The sequence below is a fragment of the Clarias gariepinus genome, chromosome 26, assembly GCF_024256425.1.
Source record: "Clarias gariepinus isolate MV-2021 ecotype Netherlands chromosome 26, CGAR_prim_01v2, whole genome shotgun sequence".
Taxonomy (NCBI): Eukaryota; Metazoa; Chordata; class Actinopteri; order Siluriformes; family Clariidae; genus Clarias; species Clarias gariepinus.
Window position 1 is genome coordinate 16,639,278 of NC_071125.1, and position 27,734 is coordinate 16,667,011.

The 27,734-nt window shown below is 37.9% G+C and overlaps 8 non-coding genes across 8 annotated transcripts; 4 read left to right on the plus strand and 4 right to left on the minus strand.

The window, feature by feature from the left end:
- Positions 1 to 3,997: 3,997 nt before the first annotated feature.
- LOC128514511 (small nucleolar RNA U3) lies at positions 3,998 to 4,210 on the minus strand. The gene has a single exon (XR_008356469.1). It is a non-coding gene; the product is annotated as a small nucleolar RNA U3 (small nucleolar RNA).
- Positions 4,211 to 5,610: 1,400 nt separating this feature from the next.
- Positions 5,611 to 5,820, plus strand: LOC128514514 (small nucleolar RNA U3). The gene has a single exon (XR_008356472.1). It is a non-coding gene; the product is annotated as a small nucleolar RNA U3 (small nucleolar RNA).
- Positions 5,821 to 11,693: 5,873 nt separating this feature from the next.
- LOC128514586 (small nucleolar RNA U3) lies at positions 11,694 to 11,906 on the minus strand. Its single transcript, XR_008356536.1, has one exon. It is a non-coding gene; the product is annotated as a small nucleolar RNA U3 (small nucleolar RNA).
- A 1,438-nt stretch (positions 11,907 to 13,344) lies between these two features.
- LOC128514538 (small nucleolar RNA U3) lies at positions 13,345 to 13,554 on the plus strand. Its single transcript, XR_008356496.1, has one exon. It is a non-coding gene; the product is annotated as a small nucleolar RNA U3 (small nucleolar RNA).
- Positions 13,555 to 20,546: 6,992 nt separating this feature from the next.
- On the minus strand, positions 20,547 to 20,759 carry LOC128514508 (small nucleolar RNA U3). The gene has a single exon (XR_008356466.1). It is a non-coding gene; the product is annotated as a small nucleolar RNA U3 (small nucleolar RNA).
- Positions 20,760 to 22,166: 1,407 nt separating this feature from the next.
- LOC128514517 (small nucleolar RNA U3) lies at positions 22,167 to 22,376 on the plus strand. Its single transcript, XR_008356475.1, has one exon. It is a non-coding gene; the product is annotated as a small nucleolar RNA U3 (small nucleolar RNA).
- A 3,348-nt stretch (positions 22,377 to 25,724) lies between these two features.
- On the minus strand, positions 25,725 to 25,937 carry LOC128514601 (small nucleolar RNA U3). Its single transcript, XR_008356549.1, has one exon. It is a non-coding gene; the product is annotated as a small nucleolar RNA U3 (small nucleolar RNA).
- Positions 25,938 to 27,337: 1,400 nt separating this feature from the next.
- On the plus strand, positions 27,338 to 27,547 carry LOC128514530 (small nucleolar RNA U3). Its single transcript, XR_008356488.1, has one exon. It is a non-coding gene; the product is annotated as a small nucleolar RNA U3 (small nucleolar RNA).
- The last annotated feature ends 187 nt before the right edge of the window (positions 27,548 to 27,734 follow it).

A 27,734-nucleotide genomic window follows, 5' to 3' on the forward strand; every position in this document is an offset into this window, starting at 1 on the left:
TGGGTCTGAAGATTAGCTTTGTTTTATTCAGAAATTCTGTTTGAGATGAGCGCAGAAATAAAACAGAATTTCTATAAAATCTGATAACTGAAATGCTGAAACCTGGCATCTGTTTTGTTTCTTAGAAAATAAAAATATGACAGGATGCAAGTGTAATATGTTTAAATGTGTGACTAAATTACTAAAGGAAATAAAATTTCCTATATCCTACTTAAGAAATATTGGTTAAAGGAACTTCCCCACAAAACAGTTGTGCTTCCTAACAGCTTTTAACTGATGGAACTTAGTTAGGAAATTAGTAAACAGTGTAAGGATCTGTCCAATGACACAAATTTTGAAGCACTTTTGATGTGTCAAGCCAGCGGTTCAGACAGTGGGCTGTTGATATCATATATATGATAAATAGCGCATGAAGTATCGATTTGGTGCAATACGTATTATATGCAGTAGGTGGCAGTGCAGTGTTTACTGGTAAATTATCCCTCTCTATCTGATCTGCTAAAATAAGCAGAACTGACTGAAGTTGACACCAGTCGGCCATCTTCCATGACTTTTGACTTAGCACACAACTTACTAGTATAAAAATATAACGCAATACAGAAAAAAAAAGCTTTTTAAGCATATTATTTGAAGTATTACTGAACATTTTTTTTTTTTTTTTTTTTTTTTTTCCACAAGCCATCCGTCTCCTCAACAAAAAGGGACTGGACTGATAAACACAAACACACTCACACACACACAAACACAAACATTATCACACAGCTTAACTCAACTACCTCAAAATATTGAGACTGGACTGACTAATCAACACAAGTGCAGACACACTGACCTACACCACCAAATTATCGTACATACCAACCTGTAAATGCTTCACTGTTTTTAACAATCTTTTTGCACAATGATCATTACTGGACTACATTTTTGCACTAATTCCTCAAATCTTGCTGCTGTTTTAAGGAATGTTTGTTTACCCACTACCTCAACACCATATTTTATGTTCTGTTATGTCGTGGTTGCGCACTGTCACTTTGTTGTTGCTCTTGTTTGCACATTTGCACGTGCACTTTATGTTGTCTGTAAAAATGTTACTTAGCTAGTTAGTTTTTGTTAATTTATGTTGTAATTTATGTTAGATCTCTCTGTCCTGTCTCTGCTAGCCAGTTAACTAGGCCTCTTGGTTAGCTAGTTTAGTGTCTCTGTTAATTTATGTTGTAAGTTTATGTTGCATGTAGCACCTTGGTCCTGGAGGAACGTTGTTTCGTTTCACTGTGTACTAACTGTATATGGTTGTAATGACAATAAAGCCCACTTGAACTTGAACTTGAACTTGAACATACACTACAGTTCAAAAGTTTGGGGTCACTTTCTAACTTCATGATCGTTCCTGATTTTTATTTTTTTCTACATTGTAAAGGAATGCTGAAGGCGTCCAAAAATGCATTTCCTTTAAACAGTTGATATTGAGATTTGTCTGCCACTTACGCTCTGTAAAGATTTTATAACGCCTCTAATCTGAGTTGCTGTTAATTGGTCATTTTTCAGGCTGATAACTCTAAATAAACTTCTCGTCTGTGGCAGAGGTAGGTTTTGGTCTCGCCCTCCTGGGATGGTCTTTATGAGAGCCAGTTTCATTATGGTGCTTGACGGATTTTGCAAATGCACTTGACAATAATGTTCTTGCAAGAACTATTACAGAAAGGCTGACAATTGTGTAAAATAACAACTAACTGTTGTTTTTGTTGTTACATAATTACCTAATTCCATATGTGTTATTTTATAGTTTTGAAATCCCCAGTATTGTTGTAGAATGTAGAAAATAAATCACTAAACAAAAACAAAGAAATTTGCAAGTGACCCCAAACTTTTGAACGGTAGTGTATATTGGGTCATATTTGTAAAACAAAGGAAAGAACATTAAGACAAACAACATATAAAACTATAAAAACAATATTTTAGCAGGTCGGGGGGGGCGGTGTCATCTTGATGCAGTCAGTGTAAGATATACCACTCATCAGTGTAAGCTGTCAGTGATGATGAACCAGTGCCTGATAATGATGACCAACACATCTCCCCTTCTCTACCAGAGTGAAAATGATGCCAATCAAACTGAACAGGTCATCTGGAATAAACTCAGTAGCAGCATCAGCTTATGCTAGTAATTATTATTGTAGTCAATATTATTTCAAAATAATATTTTCTCAGCCTTATTTTGAATTAATATTGTCTACAATCATAATTAAAATGAGTAACTAGTTTACTAGCCCGAGCTAATGCTGCCTTTGATTTTATTCAAGTTTATCTGTTCAGTTGATTTTCACTTGGCTCGGGTATAGAAGGGGAGAGGTGCTGGTCATCATCATCCCTGACCCTGAGGCTGCTGGATCCAGACTCGCTGTCCCTGACCGTAATGTTAAAGCTGTCAGAGCCTGCGGAACTTTAATTTCCCCTCACGCCAAAGGCATAATCTGTTAATTTGAAGATTTTCACAGCATCTGCTTTTAAAGCTTATTCTTCTTGTCGCATAAATTTTCAGCTCCACCTTTTCTTTTTTGACAATTTTCATCCATGGCAATTATTCATTCTTTGTTGTATTGAGAAAGGATCCATCTCTCTCCCTCTGTAAATTAAAAGTAAAAGGGGGCGTGGTTTCAGAACACGTATGGAGTAGGATTACAATACATTTACATGCACACAAACTTGCGTGGGGGAAAAAAGAGTTCAGAGCCAACAATAGCGTTCAGCACAAAAACTTTATCAGCCTTTTTCAGCGTCAAAAAGTTATAATACAAAACATACAGTAAAAGTAAAGAAAAGGGTAAAACAATAGAGCGTTGGGGGCAGCACAGCTGAGCTCACCAGACGGCCAGTCCGCCACTGCCTAGCACATTATTGCTAGCTGTAGCAGCGGAGCAGGTATCCAGGGAAACTAATCGATGTTAAAGGATCAGCCAATAGGCGCGCAGGTCCAACCCACTGACGCTGATTGACAGAACGACTCATTCTGCTGAAAAGTCGCATTATGAAATAAATAGGCCTTTGTAAAAAAGGAGATTTTAAAATAAAAACAGCATGAATTAAATAAAATGCCTCTGCAATAATCTCTGTTATTGGGAAAAATAATGACCATAAAATATTATTTCATAATAATAAGTAAATTTATATGGCAGAGTGCAATATATTTAACAATGATATGCTTTTTTTCAAAATATGTTCCATTACAGTATTTCACAATATCATTCTCATATTAAATAGATGTGTCTTAGTTATTCATAGAGTTATTTATTTCATCATGTCCTATTTATTTATTTTAAAACACTTTGGAGTTCCATATGAATTAGAATAGATACTTTCCTATTATTTTCCACTAATTTCCTCCCGTTCATTGCACCCCACCTGTCATGTCTGTATTCCCCACACTTTGAGAACCACGGACTTACAGTGATGTAGAAGGGCATCTGACTTTACAGTTGGTTGGCGGGACAACAGCAACCTCATCCTATTTGTTAATCCTTCAATCCTGGATTCTCTTGACATAGTTCTGACAAATCACAGATTGACAATGCTACAGTAGGAAGATAGCTTCTTATTGGTTAATTTGTCATTTTTGTTGCTAACACAATCGATGTGTTAATGACATTGCAAGGTACTTAATTCACCGTGTACTTTAGTTCCCCTTGCAGGGATAACCTGTTGCTGATGCTGTGGAAATTTTACTTTTAGATTTCATTAAGAACTGTCTGGATGTGTTAAATGAAAACTATAAATGTGAATATTTCAAATGAAACCTGACATTATTAAGGCATAACTACAAAATCAATTTATTCATAATTTGTCAGACCTTTAGTCAGACTGTTAAAGATAACACACTTGCTCACCTTTATTGTAACTCAACAAACTTCATAAATGAGAAGTTTTACACATGAAATAATATCAGATTCCATAACAACCTATTAAAATTATTGTTATAAAAAATTGTTTTTAAAAGAAAATAGACAAAATCACTCTGATCATGTACTTTTCTTCTGATGTCTTTTAAAGACAGAGAACACTCATCAACAATTATAGCTCATTCATGAAACACAAAGCTATAATCTGATTCATGCTCAGAAAAGTACATCATAACTCATCATCGTGATTAGGGAGACGTAACACTTTCCAATCACATTTTCTAGTTAGAAACTATAGAAATGATCCCTGAAAGTATAGTCTTACCTTTTCACCCACAGACACTCACTGACCTTAAATAACACAAAAATCATGAAAATGGTAGGTTTTAACTTCTATACTTAAACAACTATACAGAAATCCACATGAACTATGCTAAAAATACAAACTATCCTTACTGCATCTAAGCATTATTTTAGATGATTTGTACTTTGAATCAAGCATCACTAAAGATTTTGCCAAACAATGTTGTATAACGTGCACTTTTAGTTAGTCTTACAAAGTTCTTATTTTTACAAACACAGAGAGATTTTATAAGATTATATATCTTTTAGTAAACACTTTCCCTAGAAATACACTTTTTCTTTTATTCCTAAAACACTTAAGGTCCGCAAATAACACATAAATCATGAAAAGGGTGAATTTTAGATTATACCAAAACACAGCAATTCACCTAAACTATGCTAAAAACAAAAAGTATACTAAAGTATTGTTTTAGAGGATTTGTACTTGGGTCGAGTATTTTGTTCTTTTACTCAACTACATTTCCAGGAATACACTGTGTCTATATGACATAAGGTTAAGGCAATTATTCATAAGAAAACTGAATGAAATGTAAGAATATTTAATTAATTCTAAATATATTGGATTAAACACGACATAAAATACAGTATTTAAATTATGATTTCATTTATTAATGAAAAATATTCCAAACCTGCCGATCTCTATGTAAAAAGTTATTGCCCCTAAACCTAATACTTGGTTGTTCCACCCTTGCCAGCCACATCTCCAGTCTAGTGTTTGTAATAACTGCCAATGAGTCTTGACCTAAAGATATTTTAATTTCAATTCAATTAAATTTTATTTGTACAGTGCTTTTAACAATTGTCACTGTCTCAAAGCAGCATTTCCATGTAATGATGAAACAGAGATTTTTGCTTCGCTCACTTTTCAGGGAGCACATGTCCCATATAATAATAATAATAATAATAATAATAGAAAAGTGATGTCTGCCTTGGTGGCTCTGCAGGGCACTTATTAAGTGTACTCTCTGCTTTCCTTTGACAAAATTCCACTATTCAGGACATCCTGCAATGGCACCAACGCAGATGTAACTTCTCAGTGCCTTATCCTGGTATCGTAAGCACCTCAGATACTGTACTTGCTGCTGCTGTGAAATTTCCACACTATGGAAATTAAATGTTGACTAGTTTTTTAAACAAAAACTAATACTATTATGAAATGTACTATACTGAAACACGTATAACAAAAATACTTTATTAGTTTACAAGATGTATGAAAAAATTATTACTGTAATTGTTTTACAGATTATTTGCTCGTGAATTGCTGTGTAAGTGTTTTTGTTTAATGTAGAGGCTAACATCTACCATTTTCATGAATTCTGTGTTATTTGGGGTCAATGAGTGTCTGAGGGAAGAAGAAGGTAAGACTATACTTTCAGGGATCATTACTATAGTTCCTAACTAGGAAATGTGGTTGGAAATTGTTACGTCTCCCTAATCACAATGATGAGTTATGATGTACTTTTCTGAGTATGAATCAGATTATAGCAAGTGTATCATGCACAAGCTATAATTGTTGATGAGTGTCGTGTCTTTGAAAGGCATCAAAAGAAAAGTACATGATCAGAGTGATTTTGAAAAATGGGTTTAAAGATTTGTTTTGCTCAGAAATTCTGTTTGAGATGAGCACAGGAGTAAGACAGAATTTATATAAAATCTAATAATAACTGAAGTATTAAAACTTGCCTTTTGTTTGTTAGAAAATATAAATATGACAGAATGCAAGTGTAATATGTTTAAATGTAAGACTAAATTACTTAAGGAAATAAATAAAATAAAATTTCCTATAGCCTACTTAGAAAATATTGGTTAAAGGAACTTCTCCACAAAACAGTTGTGCTTCTTAACAGCTTTTAACTGATGGAACTTAGTTAGGAAATTAGTAAACAGTGTAAGGATCTGTCCAATGACACAAATTTCAAAGCACTTGTGATGTGTCAAGCCAGCGGTTCAGACAGTGGGCTGTTGATACGAGTGCAGAACTCATGCAGGTCCATGTAAGGACTGGGTCGCTCCAGAACCAAGATGAAGCAAACAGACACCTTAAACCATTGCAATAGCTCCACCAGGTTCCACCAGCGAGGGGAAATGGACACCATCTGCATCAACGCGAGGCAGGCTGTGTGTTTTTCCAGGCTGAAATAGGGTTAGCACGGATTTAGTGGGAGAGGTTTCTGAGACCTGATTGTGACGTGTGGAGTAGGTCTACTTACCTTGCTGATGTACTCCTTGCAGACAGATTTGTCCACATATTTAATAGCGACCTGTTCACATACACTGAACATAATTAGGAAAAGAAGGAATTCCTGATGATTTCCATTTAAATGTAATTAAGTGTATATGTGCACGCAACTTACCGATTTTTCTGCCTTCCTCACTCCAGCATAGACCGAACCCATGCCTCCTTCTCCCAGCAGCTCTTCCAACACGTACCGTGCTGCAAACGCCACTATTAAACAAATAGACAGACAACAATCATTCTGATCAATTAATCTAAAAAAAAAAAAAAAAGGCATCCGAAATAATCAGACCACCATTTGTACAAAACTGGATTGTAACGTACCTCCGTTCTGGTCCCACATGGAAAGAACCTATATGAGGATATATGCGCATATATGAAGCCTATATGCAGTATATATGCATATATATGTTAAATAGCGCATGAAGTATCGATTTGGTGCAATACGTATTCTATGCAGTAGGTGGCAGTACAGTGTTTACTGGTAAATTATCCCTCTTAATCTGATCTACTAAAATGAGCAGAACTGACTGAAGTTGACACCAGTCGGCCATCTTTCATGACTTTTGACTTAGCACACAACTTACTAGTATAAAAATATAACGCAATACAGAAAAAAAAAGCTTTTTAAGCATATTATTTGAAGTATCACTGAACATACACTACAGTTCAAAAGTTTGGGGTCACTTTCTAACTCCATGATCGTTCCTGATTTTTATTTCTTTCTACATTGTAAAGGAATGCTGAAGGCATCCAAAAAATGCATTAATCTCCTTTGAACAGTTAATGGTGAGATGTGTCTGCTACTTACGCTCTGTAAAGACTTCATAACGCCTCTAATCTGAGGTGCTGTTAATTGGTCATTTTCTAGGCTGATAACTCTAAATGAACTTCTCGTCTGTGGCAGAGGTAGGTTTTGGTCTCGCCCTCCTGGGATGGTCTTTATGACAGCCAGTTTCATTATGGTGCTTGACGGATTTTGCAAATGCACTTGACAATACTGTTCTTGCAAGAATTATTACAGAAAGGCTGAAATCTGTGTCTTAAAATAACAACTAACTGTTGTTTTTGTTGTTACATAATTACCTAATTCCATATGTGTTATTTTATAGTTTTAAAATCCCCAGTATTGTTGTAGAATGTAGAAAATAAATCACTAAACAAAAACAAAGAAATTTGCAAGTGACTCCAAACTTTTGAACGGTAGTGTATATTGGGTCATATTTGTAAAACAAAGGAAAGAACATTAAGACAAACATGGGGGGGGGGGGGATGTGGTCATCTTCCTTCGCCCACCCAGTGCGACATAAGCTTCGGCAAGAGTCCCCTTTTTCTTTCAGGGGAAATACACCCAAACCTGCTCCCAAGTAGCAAAATCTTACCTCCGGCTGTGAGTATCATACAAGCGGCGCTGCTTGCGACCGAACAGCAACGCAGCTGGCGTTGGAGAATTCCTGCACCGCTGTGCGATAAGCCCAAAGCACGAGAGGCAAATGTTCGTCCCAATCCTTTTGCCGGTCGCTGGTAAGCACGGCGAGTTGGGTGGTGAGCGTTCGATTAAAGCGTTCCACGAGGCCGTCACTTTGCGGATGCAGGGGCGTTGTGCGGGTCTTTTTCACCCCGAGGCGCTCGCACACCGCCGCAAACACCTCCGCCTCGAAGTTACGCCCCTGATCGCTGTGCAACTGCTCTGGGGCGCCGAATCGTCTGAACACCTCATCCACCAATACTCGAGCCGTGGTGGAAGCGCTCTGGTCAGGAACAGCAAACGCCTCCGGCCACTTGGTGAAATAATCCATGTCTACCAGCACATACCGGTTCCCGCGATCGTAGATGGGAAAAGGCCCAAGAATGTCCACGCCCATACGCTCCATGGGTGCCCCCACCCGAAAGTCTTGCAAAGGTGCTCGCAAGCGCTGGGTAGTGCCCTTCTTTGCCGTGCAGACGTCGCATCTGTGAACAAAGAGTTCACTATCAGTGTGACAGCCCGGCCAGTAGAAACGGCCGCGCAACCGCTGCAGCTTTTTAGTGACTCCGAAGTGTCCCGCACCCGCATGCCCGTGAACCATTCCTAACACTCGTGCCCGCAGAGTCCGCGGCACCAGCAGCTGAAAAGATTTGCCAGCGCCACACGGCCGTTCCCAGTGGCGGTAGAGTAAACCCCCCCGCAACGAGAGTCGATTAAACTGCGAGTGAAAGGCTTTTTCCTCTTGTCCCAGGTGAGCAACCGCGGCATAATCCGGTCTCTGGCCCGCGTTAACCCAACCCAGTACCCGCTGCAGCGCCAGATCCTTCTCCTGCTCGGCAATGAGCTGATCACGGTCCATCTGTGGCACAGGCGGAACGACTACAGGCGATGATTTAGGCGACGCAGTGACTCAGCTGCACGCCGGCTCGGACGGCGGATTACCGACGGAGGCTCCGGAGGACTGCGCCGGGAGAATGTTCTGATTCACGAGCGCGCTCTTTACCCTCGGAAACCTGAGACAGGACAGCCCCCAGCCCTACATCGCTTGCGTCTGTGTCGAGGATAAACGTACGAGACGCGTCCAGATATCTGAGAACAGGCGACGTGACCAGAGCTTCCCGTAACTGAGTGAAAGCACGCGCGTGCACCCTGTCCCAGCGAAACGGCTGATTCTTTTTCGTGAGGCCGTGCAGCGGACTGGCGATCGTGGCAAAATCCTTCACGAACTGGCGATAGTTAGAAGCTAACCCGAGGAAGGTGCGTAGCTGGGACACATTTAGCGGTTCGGGCCAATTCTGTACCGCCGCAATTTTAGCTGGATCGGTGGCAATCCCTCTAGCACTAATTACATGTCCTAAAAAAACTCTCTCCGCTGACACTTTTTGGGGTTGAGCCGCAAATTCGCCTGCCGGATAGCCAAAAATACTTCCCGTAGGTTAGCTAGCGCGACCTCAAACTCCCTGCCGTGCACCAGTAAATCGTCCAGGTAGACGACACAACGGTTGCGAGGAATATCGGCTAACACCTTCTCCATCAGCCGTTCAAACGTAGCTGGAGCGTTACACAGGCCGAACGGCATGCGCCGGAACTGCCATAGCCCTTGCCCGATCGAGAACACGGTTTTAGGTCGCGCTTCCGGAGCGAGCTCTACTTGACAATACCCGCTTCGCAGATCTAACGAGCTAAACCACGCCGAGCCCGCAACGTGTTCCAGCGCATTATCTATTCGCGGCAACGGATGGGAATCTTTGCGCGTCACCTTGTTCAACCGCCGGAAATCAACACAAAACCGCCACGATTCGTCCTTTTTACGCACCAATACAACGGGTGAAGACCATGGTCCGGACGCTGGCTCTATGACGCCCGAGTCGGCCATCTCACGCAGCTTCTGCTCGGCGATAGCTCGTTTAGCTAAGGGAAGGCGTCTCGAATGTAACTGAACTGTAGCTGCGTTACCCGTATCAATCGTGTGCTGCACCAAATTAGTATGTGTGCACTCGCGCTCATCTACCGCGAAAATGTCCGCGAACTCATGTAAAAGGGACTTCACTGTGTCGGTCTGTGTCTGACTGAGCCCTACGCTGCATAAGCTCGGCCATTATTCTCGTTCGGTCTGCCACCGGAAGTTCCGACCCCCTGGTGCGCTCTACTAACATGTCCGGCTGCGCTTTGGGCACTAGCAACCTGGCTAACCCGAAGCTCCCACGCAACGTTCCGTCATCGAGGTTCAGTACTGCACCCCACCTTTCCAAAATATCCAACCCCAAGATACAATCATCCTCAATGTCGGCCACAAAGAATGGATGAAAAAGAGTGCACCTACTTGTATTCGCACTGTGCGACAAACCCGTATCTCCAAATAGCTCTCCGACACGGTGCGAATGTTCATGGCTGGGGCCGGCAGCATACAACCGCGATTGCCTTGTCCTAGTACTCCACAGCGCAGCAGCGAAACTGTAGAGCCGGTGTCCATGAGTGCCCGTAGCGACATGTTGTCCAGGCCACAGTTAATGTAGACCCCCGCGCAATTTCCTACACGTCCTGACCGGAAGTTGTTTCCCGGCAGTTGGGGAAACAAAGAAGGCTGTGGGAGGCGGCTTCCCCTCGGCGCCCCCCAAAGCTAGTTTAACGGCTGCTGGGGTACGTTGTCCTCAGACCTGAGAGCATTGCAGCGGTAATCCGGCGGTCCCTGGCCTCGGCGTCGTCGCGGAATCTCGGAAGCGGGGTCGAGGCCTAGCCATGCTGGGTAGCCCTGTCCCCGGCTAGGTTCACCTACCGAGCGGCCCTGAGTCACGGGAGGTCGCTCGGCTCTTTCGCCGTGGCGCTCTGCCATGATGGGTTCGGCGCTCTCCGCCTCGCGCAGCACCTCAGCCAGGGAAGCCGGTGCCGCTAACCGGATGTGCTCGCGAAGCCGCCACGGCCGGACTCCCCGCAGAAACACACACCGCGCTAGCTCCTCCTGCTGGACGGGCCCGAACTCCAGGTAGCCTCTGCGCGCGAGAGACCTCAAGTCCATGGCGAACGCCCCCAGTGGCTCAGAGGCAGCTCCTTGGCAAATAGGCTCGCCGCTCCGCTCCGGTCGCCGCTCTTTGCCCGCGCTGGGCAAAAAGGGAGGGTTTTCTTCCTCCTCAGCTGCTCTGCTACTCGGCAGCCTATTTGAATCCTCTGGATTTCCTCCGGGGTGCGTTCTAACCCACGACTCATCATCCCACTTCTGACACCAATTGTAGCGTTTTTCAGCGCTACGTAGGAACGTGACGAGGCGAGTGAGCTTCCTTGCTGCCCAATGCAAATGACTGGGAGTATTTTAATCGCTCTTTTACATAAACGGCACATTAACAATCTACAAGTCACACAAAACACAAGACACACTTCTAACCCACACACACAACCTGGCCGAAGCCACTAACCCCAAACACCTTTCCCCACATAACAACATAACAACCCATCCCGCAAAGCATGACGGTTCCCAATCGAAACCCCGCCCATGCCACAATATGTTCCATTACAGTATTTCACATCATTCTCATATTACATAGTGTAGGGAACCAATTGGAAATCATTTTATTCACAATTTGTCAGACCTTTAGTCAGACCCATTAAACACACTAGTTCACCTTTATTTTTACTCAACAAACATCATAAATGAAGAGTTTTATACATGAAATAGTATCACGTTTCACAACAAACTATTGAAAACATTGTTATTAAAACTTGTTTTAAAAAGAAAATAGACAAAATCACTCTGATCACGTACTTTTCTTCTGATGTCTTTTAAAGACAGAGAACACTCACCAACAATTATAGCTCAAGCATAAAGCACAAAGCTATAATCTGACTCATGCTCAGAAAAGTACATCCTAACTCGTCATCGTGATTAGAGAGATGTAACACTTTCCAATCACATTTCCTAGTTAGAAACTATAGAAATGATTCCGGAAAGTATAGTCTTACCTTTTCACCCTCAGACACTCACTGACCCCAAATAACACAAAAATCATGAAAATGGTAGGTTTTAGCTTCTATACTTAACTATACAGAAATCCACATGAACTATGCTAAAAATACAAACTAACCTTACTGCATCTAAGCATTATTTTAGATGATTTGTACTTTGAATCAAGCATCACTAAAGATTTTGCAAAACACTGTTGCATAACATGCACTTTTAGTTAGTCCCACAAAGTTCCTACTTTCACAAACACAGAGAGATTATATAAGATTATATATCTTTAAGTAAACATTTTCCCTAGAAATACACTTTTTCTTTTAATCCTGGAACACTTAAGGACCCCAAATAACACATAAATCATGAAAATGATATTACCAAATAATAAGATTATACCAAAACACAGCAATTCACCTAAACTACACTAAAAACAAAAAGTATACTATTATTAGTAAGTATTATTTTAGAGGATTTGTACTTGGGCCGAGTATTTAGTGCTTTTACTCAACTACTTTTTCAGGAATACACTGTGTCTATATGGCATGGGGTTAAGGCAATTATTCATAAGAAAACTAAATGAAATCTAAGAATATTTAATTAATTCTAAATATATTGAATGAAATCTGACATGAAATACAGTATTTAAATGATGATTTCATTTTTTAATGAAAAATATTCCAAACCTGCCGACCTCTATGTGAAAAAGTAATTGCCCCTAAACCTAATACTTGGTTGAGCCACCCTTGCCAGCCACATCTCCAGTCTAGTGTTTGTAATAACTGCCAATGAGTCTTGACCTAAAGATATTTTAATTTCAATTCAATAAAATTTTATTTGTACAGTGCTTTTAACAATTGTCACTGTCTCAAAGCAGCATTTCCATGTAATGATGAAACAGAGATTTTTGCTTCGCTCACTTTTCAGGGAGCACATGTCCCATATAATAATAATAGTAATAATAATTATTATAATAATAATAATAATAATAGAAAAGTGATGTCTGCCTTGGTGGCTCTGCAGGGCACTTATTAAGTGTACTCTCTGCTTTCCTTTGACAAAATTCCACTATTCAGGACATCCTGCAATGGCACCAACGCAGATGTAACTTCTCAGTGCCTTATCCTGGTATCGTAAGCACCTCAGATACTATACTTGCTGCTGCTGTGAAATTTCCACACTATGGAAATTAAATGTTCACTAGTTTTTTAAACAAAAACTAATACTATTATGAAATGTACCATATTGAAACACGTAGAACAAAAATACTTTATTAGTTTACAAGATGTATGAAAAAATTATTACTGTAATTGTTTTACAGATTACTTGCTCGTGAATTGCTGAGTAAGTGTTTTTGTTTAATGTAGAGGCTAACATCTACAGTACCATTTTCATGAATTCTGTGTTATTTGGGGTCAATGATTGTCTGAGGGAAGAAGAAGGTAAGACTATATTTTCAGGGATCATTTCTAAAGTTTCTAACTAGGAAATGTGATTGGAAAGTGTTACGTCTCCCTAATCACAATGGTGAGTTATGATGTACTTTTCTGAGTATGAATCAAATTATAGTGAGTGTGTTATACATAAGTTATAGTTGTTGATGAGCATCATGTCTTTGAAAGACATCAAAAGAAAAGTACATGATCAGAGTGATTTTGACAACTTCTTTTGAAAAATGAGTTTGAAGATTAGCTTTGTTTTGTTCAGAAATTTTGCTTGAGATAAGCAAAAGAATAAAACAAAATTGATATGAAATCTGATAACTGAAGTATTAAAATTTGACATCTGTTTTGTTTGTTAGAAAATGTAAATATGACAGGATGCAAGTGTAATATGTTTAAATGTAAGACTAAATTACTAAAGAAAATAAAATTTCCTATATCCTACTTAGAAAATATTGGTTAAAGGAACTTCCCCACAAAACAGTTGTGCTTCCTAACAGCTTTTAACTGATGGAACTTAGTTAGGAAATTAGTAAACAGTGTAAGGATCTGTCCAATGACACAAATTTCGAAGCACTTGTGATGTGTCAAACCAGCGGTTCAGACAGTGGGCTGTTGATACGAGTGCAGAACTCATGCAGGTCCATGTAAGGACTGGGTCGCTCCAGAACCAAGATGAAGCAAACAGACACCTTAAACCATTGCAATAGCTCCACCAGGTTCTCACAGCGAGGTGGAATGGACACCATCTGCATCAACGCGACCTCCAGAGGCAGGCTGTGTGTTTCTCCAGGCTGAAATCGGGTTAGCACGGATTTAGTGGGAGAGGTTTCTGAGACCTGATTGTGACGTGTGGAGTAGGTCTACTTACCTTGCTGATGTACTCCCTGCAGACAGATTTGTCCACATATTTAATAACAACCTGTTCACATACACCAAACATAATTAGGAAAAGTAGGATTTCCTGATGATTTCCATGTAAATGTAATTAAGTGTATATGTACACGCAACTTACCGATTTTTCTGCCTTCCTCACTCCAGCATAGACCGAACCCATGCCTCCTTCTCCCAGCAGCTCTCCCACCACGTACCGTGCTGCAAACGCCACTATTAAACAAATAGACAACAATCATTCTGATGAATTAAACTAAAAAAAAAAAAAAAAAGCATCTGAAATAATCACACCACCATTTGTACAAAAGCTGGATTGTAATGTACCCCCCCCCCTGTGGTGTGCTGTTTCGCTGTACAGGAGAAGACTGGAGCACAGGACTCTCAGGCCGTTTAAATGATGGAAAGCCTGAAAACCTGTCTGGATCAAAGTGGAACCCTGGAGGTGGAGGCACTTTGTCCTGCTGATGGAGCCGACGAAGTTTCAGCAGCCATTCAGGTTTCTCTGTCTTCCCTCAGTGAAGCTGTTTAGAAAACTTTAAGACAAACAGGGAAAGTAAGTCAGTAATCAGACACCACTATAAATTCATGAAGGATTTTATCACAATTACTTGAACAATCTGCTCCATCAAGACCGCTGTGATGCTGGACGGCGAGGTGATGACTGCTCTAGCGATACATTTACAATACTCAAGCGCTTGAGCAGAAAGTCCCTCCTTGGCTAGCATGCTAGCATGAAAGAGCTTGTACTCCTGTGACAGACATAGTAATTTGTTCTTAATACAATGATTCCTGCTTATATTTGACATGGGAAAAAAATATTAAAAAAATCTGACCTGGAAGCTTGGCTAAGCAAACCCTGAGGTCATGAAACAGCACATATTCATAAACCTCGGATCGCTCGATAGCTTCCCTGATGCCTGATTTCTTGAAAGGCAAGTGGGTGGAAAAGAGAATTACGTCTTAGTCATGAGTAAAAGCAAATTATCACATCCATGTACGGTAAACGCACATACGCAATAAATACCTTTCACAACCAATCAGATCAAAGCTGGAATAGTCGTATGATCTCAGCTCCAATTGCGCCGCCACGCAGCAGATATGCACCGTAAACATTCGCCATCTGCAGGCTGCAGATAAAAAGCCAAACATTAGAGATCATGAAACAATCCTGGTTTCATGATAAAGTTATCATTACAAATATAGATTGTTACTTGTCCATACCAAGATCGTCTGCCATTTTAATCACGGCTTTTCTAAGCTGCTCGTCTGGAGCTTCGGAGCATAAAAGCTGCACCAGAGGAAAACACCAGTGTTCCAGGTTCTCACCACACACAGTGAGAACAGTCACATTAACAACAATGCAGAATTATACAATCCAAATCACAGTCAGATACAGTAGATGGTGATGCTGAAGTGCTAATATACAGTAGTAACTTTTGTTATTTTGCTCCTCAAGTGTATGTAGGCCCTAAACAGGCATGCACCAATGTCATGCATCAGGACTTACAGTAAAAAAAAAATATATATATATATATATATATATCCAGCAAACAATCATCATCATTTACATCTTTACAGGTACAGAGTTACAGAACAGATCCATGATTTTCCAGAAGAAATACGATTCTGGTTGCTGAGGTTCATCCAGGCACTGTAGAAGCTCCTGAGACTTGTGTTTCTTCATCTGACTGCTGTAAGAGACGTAACAGGACACAATATAACTTCTGAAACAGGCAGTTGATTAAACGTGTTAATGTTACACAAGAAAAGAAAAAGGCTCTTACCCCAAGAGAGAGGCCGGAAAAGTTTGAATATGTTCTTCAGACATGTAGTTCTCACCACAGCCCAGGACACGGCAATTCCCTGAAGGCAAAACATTAGTCTGGGCTAAGTACCAAAAATATAAATATGAATCTTATTTCACATGATGGTAAACTTACTCATTCTCGTATTAAGTGATATGAGAATAAAATGTGGATCATGTGACAATATTTAGACAATATCTTTCTCACTTTTTGCTCAAAATACTACAATCGAGGTCATTTTTAAATTAGTTAGAAGCAATGTTAATATGTGCAGCTCAGAACGAGGTCAGGTTAACCTTAACCTTAAACTTTAGTTTTGTATATCATATGTTGCCGCTTAGACAGCCATATAAACTTCCAAAATATCTGGAATAATTTTACATAAAATGTTGCATGCACTGATTTACACTAAATGTACATTCTTATCAAAATATTCAGTAGACTACATGTATTAAACACACAACTTATAAACCATATTATATAAACATGGATTATATTCCTATATTTATGGTAATTCAATACTTTATATTTTCTGTGTTTAGTCAATCGCAATAAAATTAACACTACAGGAAGTTAACATATGTAACTAATCTAGACAAGAAAGACAGAAAAAGCGATATAAGCATCACAGCCATCAAAACACCAGCTGCAGTTTAGCAGTAAGAGCTAGCCACTCTGTGTGGACATCATGTTCCTCACCGAAAGTCTGAATCCCTTTTTTTCTCATGTATGTGTTCAGGTCATGTTTTTAATATTTAGTTGCTGCTCTAGTAGTAGTTTAGTTAAAAAAAAAAAAGTTTATTTATTTTACCAAAAATTTGAAATCTCTACCCGCACTTATTGCACTTTCTAATGTTTGCTTACAGTGATGTGGAAGGGCATCTTACTTTACAGTTGGTTGGCGGGAGGACAGCAGCCTCATCCTATTTGTTAATCCTTCAATCCTGGATTCGCTTGACGTAGTTCTGACAAATCACAGATTGACAATGCTACGAAGATAGCTTTTTATTGGTTAATTTGTCATTTTTTTTAGAAAGTGAAGCCAACTCGGCCTGGTCTCACTTCGGACATGGCAGTATTAAAGTGAAATACCGTGTTTAATCACAAATTCAACACATAATTCTTGGGAAGTGCTGGTACACATGCTGTAAAATACGTAGAAAAACAGAGCAGAGATGGCAGTCAGGGCCCATATTCACAAAACTTCTCAAGCCTAAAAGTTGGTTCTAGTAACGAAATTCTAAGAAAATTCTAAGAATTATGACATTCCCCCTTAAATTTTAAATCAAATCATAGTAAAGATAAAAATGAAACATTACAAAACATCTCTTTTTTACCAAGGTAAAAAATTCTTAAGAGTAGAGAGGAGGACTTTTAAGAGGCTTCAGAGTTTCTATAGCAGAGGACAAATTGGCGGAAAGAAGAAATATTCTCCAAACACTGAACATAAAGCTAAAAGTAAACACTGCTCTTCTGTCCAATTTGGTTTTCTTGTTGTTTTTGGATGGTATGTAGCCAACAATCTTCTTTATTCATGATTTTATTACCTGAATTTCATCAACCTAAATTTGTATGGTTGAAAAATAATGAAGATAGCGTTTTTAACACTTGAAAATATTTTTCAACAGCAATTTAGTGAGGTCAACATTTTGCATAAAATTTTAAATGTCTGAATTACATTTTCATTTGAAATATACAACCACAATAAATTGCATTGCCAAAAATTTCATTTCAAGCACTGTAAATGCTGTAAGGGTTATTTTTACATTAAGATCAAATTTAATTGCAAAATCAGATTATAGCTTTGTGTTTCATGGATGAGCTTTAATTCCTGATGAGTGTTCTCTGTGTTTATTTGTCACATACACAGTCATACAGAGTACGATATGCAGTGAAATGCTTAGACAACTGCTCGCGACCTTAAAATAAAAGACTATAAATAAGAAATAAATATAAAAAAATACAATAAGTTTAAATAAAATAGCTGTACAACAAAAATACACAATATAGAAAATATATGAAGAAAAATAGAACAAAAATAAAACAGCTGTACAAAGTAGGTATGGATTTATGTCATTTTTGTGGAATGAAATTAATGGTAAAAAGAAAATGGTAATGTCCAGGTTTGTGCAATCCACATATTTAAAGTGTCTTGTGCAGTGCAAATATGCTTAAAGTGATTTATTTAAAGTGGCTGGTGATAGAGGGATTTAACTAATGACCACGAAGTCTAGATGTGCAGTGGCCACTATTGTAAGTGAATGTCCAGAATGTCCAGAGTGAGTGTAAAAGTCAGTGTGAGTCAGTACTGTGTGGTGTACTGATTAAGAGACCGTATCACCTGCGGGAAGAAGCTCCTCCTCAGTCTCTCTGTGTTGGCCTTCAAGGAGCGGAATCGCTTTCCTGACCTCAACAGAAAGAACAGTCGGTTGAGGTCCTTCACGATCTTCCTGACCTTGGTCCAGCACCAGCTGCTGTAGATCGAGTGCAGGTCGAGGAGCTCGGTGCGGATGATGCGCTCTGCTGATCGCACCACCCACTGTAGAGCTCGTCATGGTGTTGATGTGACAGGACCATGACAGGTCCTGTGTGATGGGAAAACAGAGGTATTTGAAGCTGTCCACTCTCTCCACTGGGCTCTCGTTGCAGAAGGGGGTCTGGTAGTTCCTTTCCTGCTTAGTGCTGAAGTCCACTATCAACTTCTTTGTCTTACTGACGTTTAGAAGGTGGTTGTTCCTTTGGCACTAGTTCTCCAGATTCCTAATCTCCTTCAGGTAGGCCATGATGGTGGTGGAGCTAGTCATATGTGTACAAAGAGTAGAGCAGGGGGCTCAGAACACACTCCTGGGCGCTCCAGTGCTGAGAGTAATGGAGGCTGAGACATGTCCGCCCATCTTTACTGCCTGTGGTCTGCCAGTTAGAAAATTAGAGATCCACTGACACAGAGATGAGCTAAGTCCCAGGTGCTCCAGCTTGGTGATGAGTGTGGAGGAAATTATGGTATTAAATCTAGAGCTGTAGTCGATGAAGAGCATTTTAACGTAATTCCCCCTTCTAGTGTCCAAGTGAGTAAGTGATGTGTGGAGGAGATGAGAGATGGCATCATCAGTAGAACGATTTGGACGGTACATGATCAGAGTGATTTTGTCAATTTTCTTTTAAAAACAAGTTTGAATATTAGCTTTGTTTTCTTCAAGAAATACTGTTTGAGACAAGCACATTAATTTCAATAGTTTGTTGTAAAATCTGATACTATTTCAGGTGTTTAACTCAAGTTAGTTGAGTTAAAATGAAGGTGAGCAAATGTAATTTGTAATTCAACATGCAATTTTTCTTTGGGAAATTTTGCCACTATTATACTTCTAAAGGAAATGGAGAAATTCTTCTAACATGGTAAAGAAAAAAATGTCAAGAACAAGTAACATTAGCAACATGTTAGAAAAATGACAGTTGATTGTCCAGAGTTACCTCAAGGTAACTGAAAGAGTGATTCGATTGTTGTCCAGGGAGATTATAAGCTCCTGACAGGAGGATGAATGCACAAACATTACTCATTCACTTATCATCTATACTGCCTTGTCCTGTATACAGGGTCGCAGGGAGCCTGGAGCTTATACCAAGAGACATAGCACAATGCGGGGTACACTCTAGACAGGGTGCCAAATTACCGCAGGGCACACACATACAGTACACACATTCACAGGCTCATTTACACACTACAGGCAATTTGGGAATGCCAGTCAGCCTAATCTGCATGTCTTTGGATTATGGAAAGAAACCGCAAACTCCATGCACTCAGACTCAACATGGAAATTGAACCTTCGACCCTGGAGGTGCAAGGTGACAATGTTAACCACTAAACCACCGTGCCACCATACACATAGATAATCTGATTAAATACCAAATATGGTTTTAAATGATGATTTGATTTATTAATGAACAAATGGCCAAACCTGTCTCTATGTCAAAAGTAGGAAGGGTTGTCCCCTGCCCCCCAAGAACTGTAACCAGGCATTCATGATAACTGGCAACGAGCTTTGATGTGAAGGCATTTCTTTGTATATAATAATAATAATAATAGAAAATTAATGGATGTGTTAGTTCCCCTTGCAGGGATAACCAGTTGCTGATGCTGTGGAAATTTCACTTTTAGATTTCATTAAGAACTGTCTGGATGTGTTAAATGAAAACTATAAATGTGAGTATTTTAAATAAAACCTGACATCCTTAAGGCATAACCACCATCTTGTGTTTTCTTGTGTAGGAAACCAGTTGAAAACCAATTTAATTACATAATTTGTCAAACTTTTACTCAGACTATTAAAAATGCCACACTTGCTTATCTTTATCTTTACTCAACAAACTTCATAAACGGGGAGTTTTGCACTTGAAAAAGTACCAAATTTTGTCACAAACTACTGAAATTATTGCGCTTGTTTTAAATAGTATTTCATATAGAAAAGAAAACTAAGATTCAAACTTGATTTAAAACTTTCTTTCATAAAATCACTCTGATCATGTACTTTTCTTCTGATGTCTTCAAAAGAAAGAGAACACTCATCAACAATTATAGCTCATCCAATAAACACAAAGCTATAATCTGATTCATGCTCAGAACAGTACATCATAACTCATCATCGTGATAAGGGAGACGTAACACTTTCCAATCACATTTCCTAGTTAGAAACTATAGAAATTATCCCTGAAAGTATAGTCTTACCTTTTCACCCCTCAGACACTCACTGACCCCAAATAACACAAAAATCATGAAAATGGTAGGTTTTAGCTTCTATACTTAAACAACTATACAGAAATTCAGATGAACTATGCTAAAAATACAAACTATCCTTACTCCATCTAAGCATTATTTTAGATGATTTGTATTTTGAATCAAGCATCACTAAAAATTTTGCAAAACAATGTTGTATAGCGTGCACTTTTGTTAGTCCCACAAAGTTCCTACTGTCACAAACACAGAGAGATTTTATAAGATTATATATCTTTCGGTAAATATTTTCCCTAGAAATACACTTTTTCTTTTAATCCTGACACTTAAGGACCCAAATAACACAGAAATCATGAAAATGGTGAATTTTCTGATTATACCAAAACACAGCACTTTACCTAAACTTTGCTAAAAACAAAAAGTATACTAAAGGATCATTTTAGAGGATTTGTACTTGGGACGAGTATTTAGTGCTTTTACTCAACTACATTTCCAGGAATACACTGTGTCTATATGGCATGAGGTTAAGGCAATTATTCATAAGAAAACTGAATGAAATGTAAGAATATTTAGTTAATTCTAAATATATTGGATGAAATCTGACATGAAATACAATATTTAAATGATGATTTCATTTATTAATGAAAAATATTCCAAACCTGCCGACCTCTATGTAAAAAAGTTATTGCCCCTAAACGTAATACTTGGTTGTGCCACCCTTGCCAACCACATCTCCAGTCTAGTGTTTGTAATAACTGCCAATGAGTCTTGACCTAAAGATATTTTAATTTCAATTCAATTCAATTTTATTTAAACAGTGCTTTTAACAATTGTCACTGTCTCAAAGCAGCATTTCCATGTAAAGATGAAACAGAGATTTTTGCTTTGCTCACTTTTCAGGGAGCAAATGTCTCATATAATAATAATAGTAGTAATAATAATAATAATAATAATAGAAAAGTGATGTCTGCCTTGGTGGCACTGCAGGGCACTTATTAAGTGTACTCTCTGCTTTCCTTTGACAAAATTCCACTATTCAGGACATCCTGCAATGGCACCAACACAGATGTAACTTCTTAGTGCCTTATCCTGGTATCGTAAGCACCTCAGATACTGTACTTGCTGCTGCTGTGAACTTTCCACACTATGAAAATTGTATGTTGAATAGTTTTTTTAAACAAAAACTAATACTATTACGAAATGTATTATATTGAAAAGCGTATAACAAAAATACTTTATTGGTTTACAAGATGTATGAAAAAATTATTACTGTAATTGTTTTACAGATTACTTGCCTGTGAATTGCTGTGTAGGTGTTTTAATGTAGAGGCTAACATCTACCATTTTCATGAATTCTGTGTTATTTGGGGTCAATCAGTGTTTAAGGAAAGAAGAAGGTAAGACTATACTTTCAGGGATCATTTCTGTAGTTTCTAACTAGGAAATGTGGTTGGAAAGTGTTACGTCTCCCTAATCACAATGATGAGTTATGATGTACTTTTCTGAGTATGAATCAGATTATAGCGAGTGAATTATACGTAAGCTATAATTGTTGATGAGTGTTAGGTCTTTGAAAGACATCTAAAGAAAAGTACATGATCAGGGTGATTCTGACAACTTGGGACAAAAAATGGGTCTGAAGATCAGCTTTGTTTTATTCAGAAATTCTGTTTGAAATGAGCACAGAAATAAAACAGAATTTCTATAAAATCTGATAATAACTGAAATACTGAAACCTGGCATCTGTTTTGTTTTCTAAAAAATAAAAATATGACAGGATGCAAGTGTAATATGTTTAAATGTGTGACTAAATTACTAAAGGAAATAAAGGAAATAAAATTTCCTATAGCCTACTTAAGAAATATTGGTTAAAGGAGCTTCCCCACAAAACAGTTGTGCTTCCTAACAGCTTTTAACTGATGGAACTTAGTTAGGAAATTAGTAAACAGTGTAAGGATCTGTCCAATGACACAAATTTTGAAGCACTTTTGATGTGTCAAGCCAGCGGTTCAGACAGTGGGCTGTTGATATCATATACTGTATATGATAAATAGCGCATGAAATATCGATTTGGTGCAATACGTATTATATGCAGTAGGTGGCAGTGCAGTGTTTACTGGTAAATTATCCCTCTCTATCTGATCTGCTAAAATAAGCAGAACTGACTGAAGTTGACACCAGTCGGCCATCTTCCATGACTTTTGACTTAGCACACAACTTACTAGTATAAAAATATAACGCAATACAGAAAAAAAAAAGCTTTTTAAGCATATTATTTGAAGTATTACTGAACATACACTACAGTTCAAAAGTTTGGGGTCACTTTCTAACTTCATGATCGTTCCTGATTTTTATTTTTTTCTACATTGTAAAGGAATGCTGAAGGCGTCCAAAAATGCATTAATTTCCTTTAAACAGTTGATATTGAGATTTGTCTGCCACTTACGCTCTGTAAAGATTTTATAACGCCTCTAATCTGAGTTGCTGTTAATTGGTCATTTTTCAGGCTGATAACTCTAAATGAACTTCTCGTCTGTGGCAGAGGTAGGTTCTGGTCTCACCCTCCTGGGATGGTCTTTATGAGAGCCAGTTTCATTATGGTGCTTGACGGATTTTGCAAATGCACTTGACAATACTGTTCTTGCAAGAACTATTACAGAAAGGCTGACCTCTGTGTAAAATAACAACTAACTGTTGTTTTTGTTGTTACATAATTACCTAATTCCATATGTGTTATTTTATAGTTTTGAAATCCCCAGTATTGTTGTAGAATGTAGAAAATAAATCACTAAACAAAAACAAAGAAATTTGCAAGTGACCCCAAACTTTTGAACGGTAGTGTATATTGGGTCATATTTGTAAAACAAAGGAAAGAACATTAAGACAAACAACATATAAAACTATAAAAACAATATTTTAGCAGGTCGGGGGGGCGGTGTCATCTTGATGCAGTCAGTGTAAGATATACCACTCATCAGTGTAAGCTGTCAGTGATGATGAACCAGTGCCTGATAATGATGACCAACACATCTCCCCTTCTCTACCAGAGTGAAAATGATGCCAATCAAACTGAACAGGTCATCTGGAATAAACTCAGTAGCAGCATCAGCTTATGCTAGTAATTATTATTGTAGTCAATATTATTTCGAAATAATATTTTCTCAGCCTTATTTTGAATTAATATTGTCTACAATCATAATTAAAATGAGTAACTAGTTTACTAGCCCGAGCTAATGCTGCCTTTGATTTTATTCAAGTTTATCTGTTCAGTTGATTTTCACTTGGCTCGGGTATAGAAGGGGAGAGGTGCTGGTCATCATCATCCCTGACCCTGAGGCTGCTGGATCCAGACTCGCTGTCCCTGACCGTAATGTTAAAGCTGTCAGAGCCTGCGGAACTTTAATTTCCCCTCACGCCAAAGGCATAATCTGTTAATTTGAAGATTTTCACAGCATCTGCTTTTAAAGCTTATTCTTCTTGTCGCATAAATTTTCAGCTCCACCTTTTCTTTTTTGACAATTTTCATCCATGGCAATTATTCATTCTTTGTTGTATTGAGAAAGGATCCATCTCTCTCCCTCTGTAAATTAAAAGTAAAAGGGGGCGTGGTTTCAGAACACGTATGGAATAGGATTACATTACATTCACATGCACACAAACTTGCGTGGGGGAAAAAAAGAGTTCAGAGCCAACAATAGCGTTCAGCACAAAAACTTTATTAGCCTTTTTCAGCGTCACAAAGTTATAATACAAAACATACAGTAAAAGTAAAGAAAAGGATAAAACAATAGAGCGTTGGGGGCAGCACAGCTGAGCTCACCAGACGGCCAGTCCGCCACTGCCTAGCACATTATTGCTAGCTGTAGCAGCGGAGGAGGTATCCAGGGAAACTAATCGATGTTAAAGGATCAGCCAATGGGCGCGCAGGTCCAACCCTCTGGCGCTGATTGACAGAGCGACTCATTCTGCTAAAAAGTCGCATTATAAAATAAGTAGGCCATCGTAAAAAAGGGGATTTTAAAATAAAAACAGCATGAATTAAATAAAATGCCTCTGCAATAATCTCTGTTATTGGGAAAAATAATGACCATAAAATATTATTTCATAATAATAAGTAAATTTATATGGCAGAGTGCAATATATTTCACAATGATATGCTTTTTTTCAAAATATGTTCCATTACAGTATTTCACAATATATTCTCATAAATAGATGTGTCTTAGTTATTCATAGAGTTATTTATTTCATCATGTCCTATTTATTTATTTTAAAACACTTTGGAGTTCCATATGAATTAGAATAGATACTTTCCTATTATTTTCCACTAATTTCCTCCCGTTCATTGCACCCCACCTGTCATGTCTGTATTCCCCACACTTTGAGAACCACGGACTTACAGTGATGTAGAAGGGCATCTGACTTTACAGTTGGTTGGCGGGACAACAGCAACCTCATCCTATTTGTTAATCCTTCAATCCTGGATTCTCTTGACATAGTTCTGACAAATCACAGATTGACAATGCTACAGTAGGAAGATAGCTTCTTATTGGTTAATTTGTCATTTTTGTTGCTAACACAATCGATGTGTTAATGACATTGCAAGGTACTTAATTCACCGTGTACTTTAGTTCCCCTTGCAGGGATAACCTGTTGCTGATGCTGTGGAAATTTTACTTTTAGATTTCATTAAGAACTGTCTGGATGTGTTAAATGAAAACTATAAATGTGAATATTTCAAATGAAACCTGACATTATTAAGGCATAACTACAAAATCAATTTATTCATAATTTGTCAGACCTTTAGTCAGACTGTTAAAGATAACACACTTGCTCACCTTTATTGTAACTCAACAAACTTCATAAATGAGAAGTTTTACACATGAAATAATATCAGATTCCATAACAACCTATTAAAATTATTGTTATAAAAAATTGTTTTTAAAAGAAAATAGACAAAATCACTCTGATCATGTACTTTTCTTCTGATGTCTTTTAAAGACAGAGAACACTCATCAACAATTATAGCTCATTCATGAAACACAAAGCTATAATCTGATTCATGCTCAGAAAAGTACATCATAACTCATCATCGTGATTAGGGAGGCGTAACACTTTCCAATCACATTTCCTAGTTAGAAACTATAGAAATGATCCCTGAAAGTATAGTCTTACCTTTTCACCCACAGACACTCACTGACCTTAAATAACACAAAAATCATGAAAATGGTAGGTTTTAACTTCTATACCTAAACAACTATACAGAAATCCACATGAACTATGCTAAAAATACAAACTATCCTTACTGCATCTAAGCATTATTTTAGATGATTTGTACTTTGAATCAAGCATCACTAAAGATTTTGCCAAACAATGTTGTATAACGTGCACTTTTAGTTAGTCTTACAAAGTTCTTATTTTTACAAACACAGAGAGATTTTATAAGATTATATATCTTTTAGTAAACATTTTCCCTAGAAATACACTTTTTCTTTTATTCCTAAAACACTTAAGGTCCGCAAATAACACATAAATCATGAAAAGGGTGAAGTTTAGATTATACCAAAACACAGCAATTCACCTAAACTATGCTAAAAACAAAAAGTATACTAAAGTATTGTTTTAGAGGATTTGTACTTGGGTCGAGTATTTTGTTCTTTTACTCAACTACATTTCCAGGAATACACTGTGTCTATATGACATAAGGTTAAGGCAATTATTCATAAGAAAACTGAATGAAATGTAAGAATATTTAATTAATTCTAAATATATTGGATGAAACACGACATAAAATACAGTATTTAAATTATGATTTCATTTATTAATGAAAAATATTCCAAACCTGCCGATCTCTATGTGAAAAGTTATTGCCCCTAAACCTAATACTTGGTTGTTCCACCCTTGCCAGCCACATCTCCAGTCTAGTGTTTGTAATAACTGCCAATGAGTCTTGACCTAAAGATATTTTAATTTCAATTCAATTAAATTTTATTTGTACAGTGCATTTAACAATTGTCACTGTCTTAAAGCAGCATTTCCATGTAATGATGAAACAGAGATTTTTGCTTCGCTCAGTTTTCAGGGAGCACATGTCTCATATAATAATAATAATAATAATAATAATAGAAAAGTGATGTCTGCCTTGGTGGCTCTGCAGGGCACTTATTAAGTGTACTGTCTGCTTTCCTTTGACAAAATTCCACTATTCAGGACATCCTGCAATGGCACCAACGCAGATGTAACTTCTCAGTGCCTTATCCTGGTATCGTAAGCACCTCAGATACTGTACTTGCTGCTGCTGTGAAATTTCCACACTATGGAAATTAAATGTTGACTAGTTTTTTAAACAAAAACTAATACTATTATGAAATGTACTATATTGAAACACGTATAACAAAAATACTTTATTAGTTTACAAGATGTATGAAAAAATTATTACTGTAATTGTTTTACAGATTATTTGCTCGTGAATTGCTGTGTAAGTGTTTTTGTTTAATGTAGAGGCTAACATCTACCATTTTCATGAATTCTGTGTTATTTGGGGTCAATGAGTGTCTGAGGGAAGAAGAAGGTAAGACTATACTTTCAGGGATCATTACTATAGTTCCTAACTAGGAAATGTGGTTGGAAAGTGTTACGTCTCCCTAATCACAATGATGAGTTATGATGTACTTTTCTGAGTATGAATCAGATTATAGCGAGTTTATTATGCATAAGCTATAATTGTTGATGGGTGTTGTGTCTTTGAAAGACATCAAAAGAAAAGTACATGATCAGAGTGATTTTGAAAAAAGGTTTAAAGATTTGTTTTGATCAGAAATTCTGTTTGAGATGAGCACAGGAGTAAGACAGAATTGATATAAAATCTAATAATAACTGAAGTATTAAAACTTGCCTTTTGTTTGTTAGAAAATATAAATATGACAGAATGCAAGTGTAATATGTTTAAATGTAAGACTTAATTACTTAA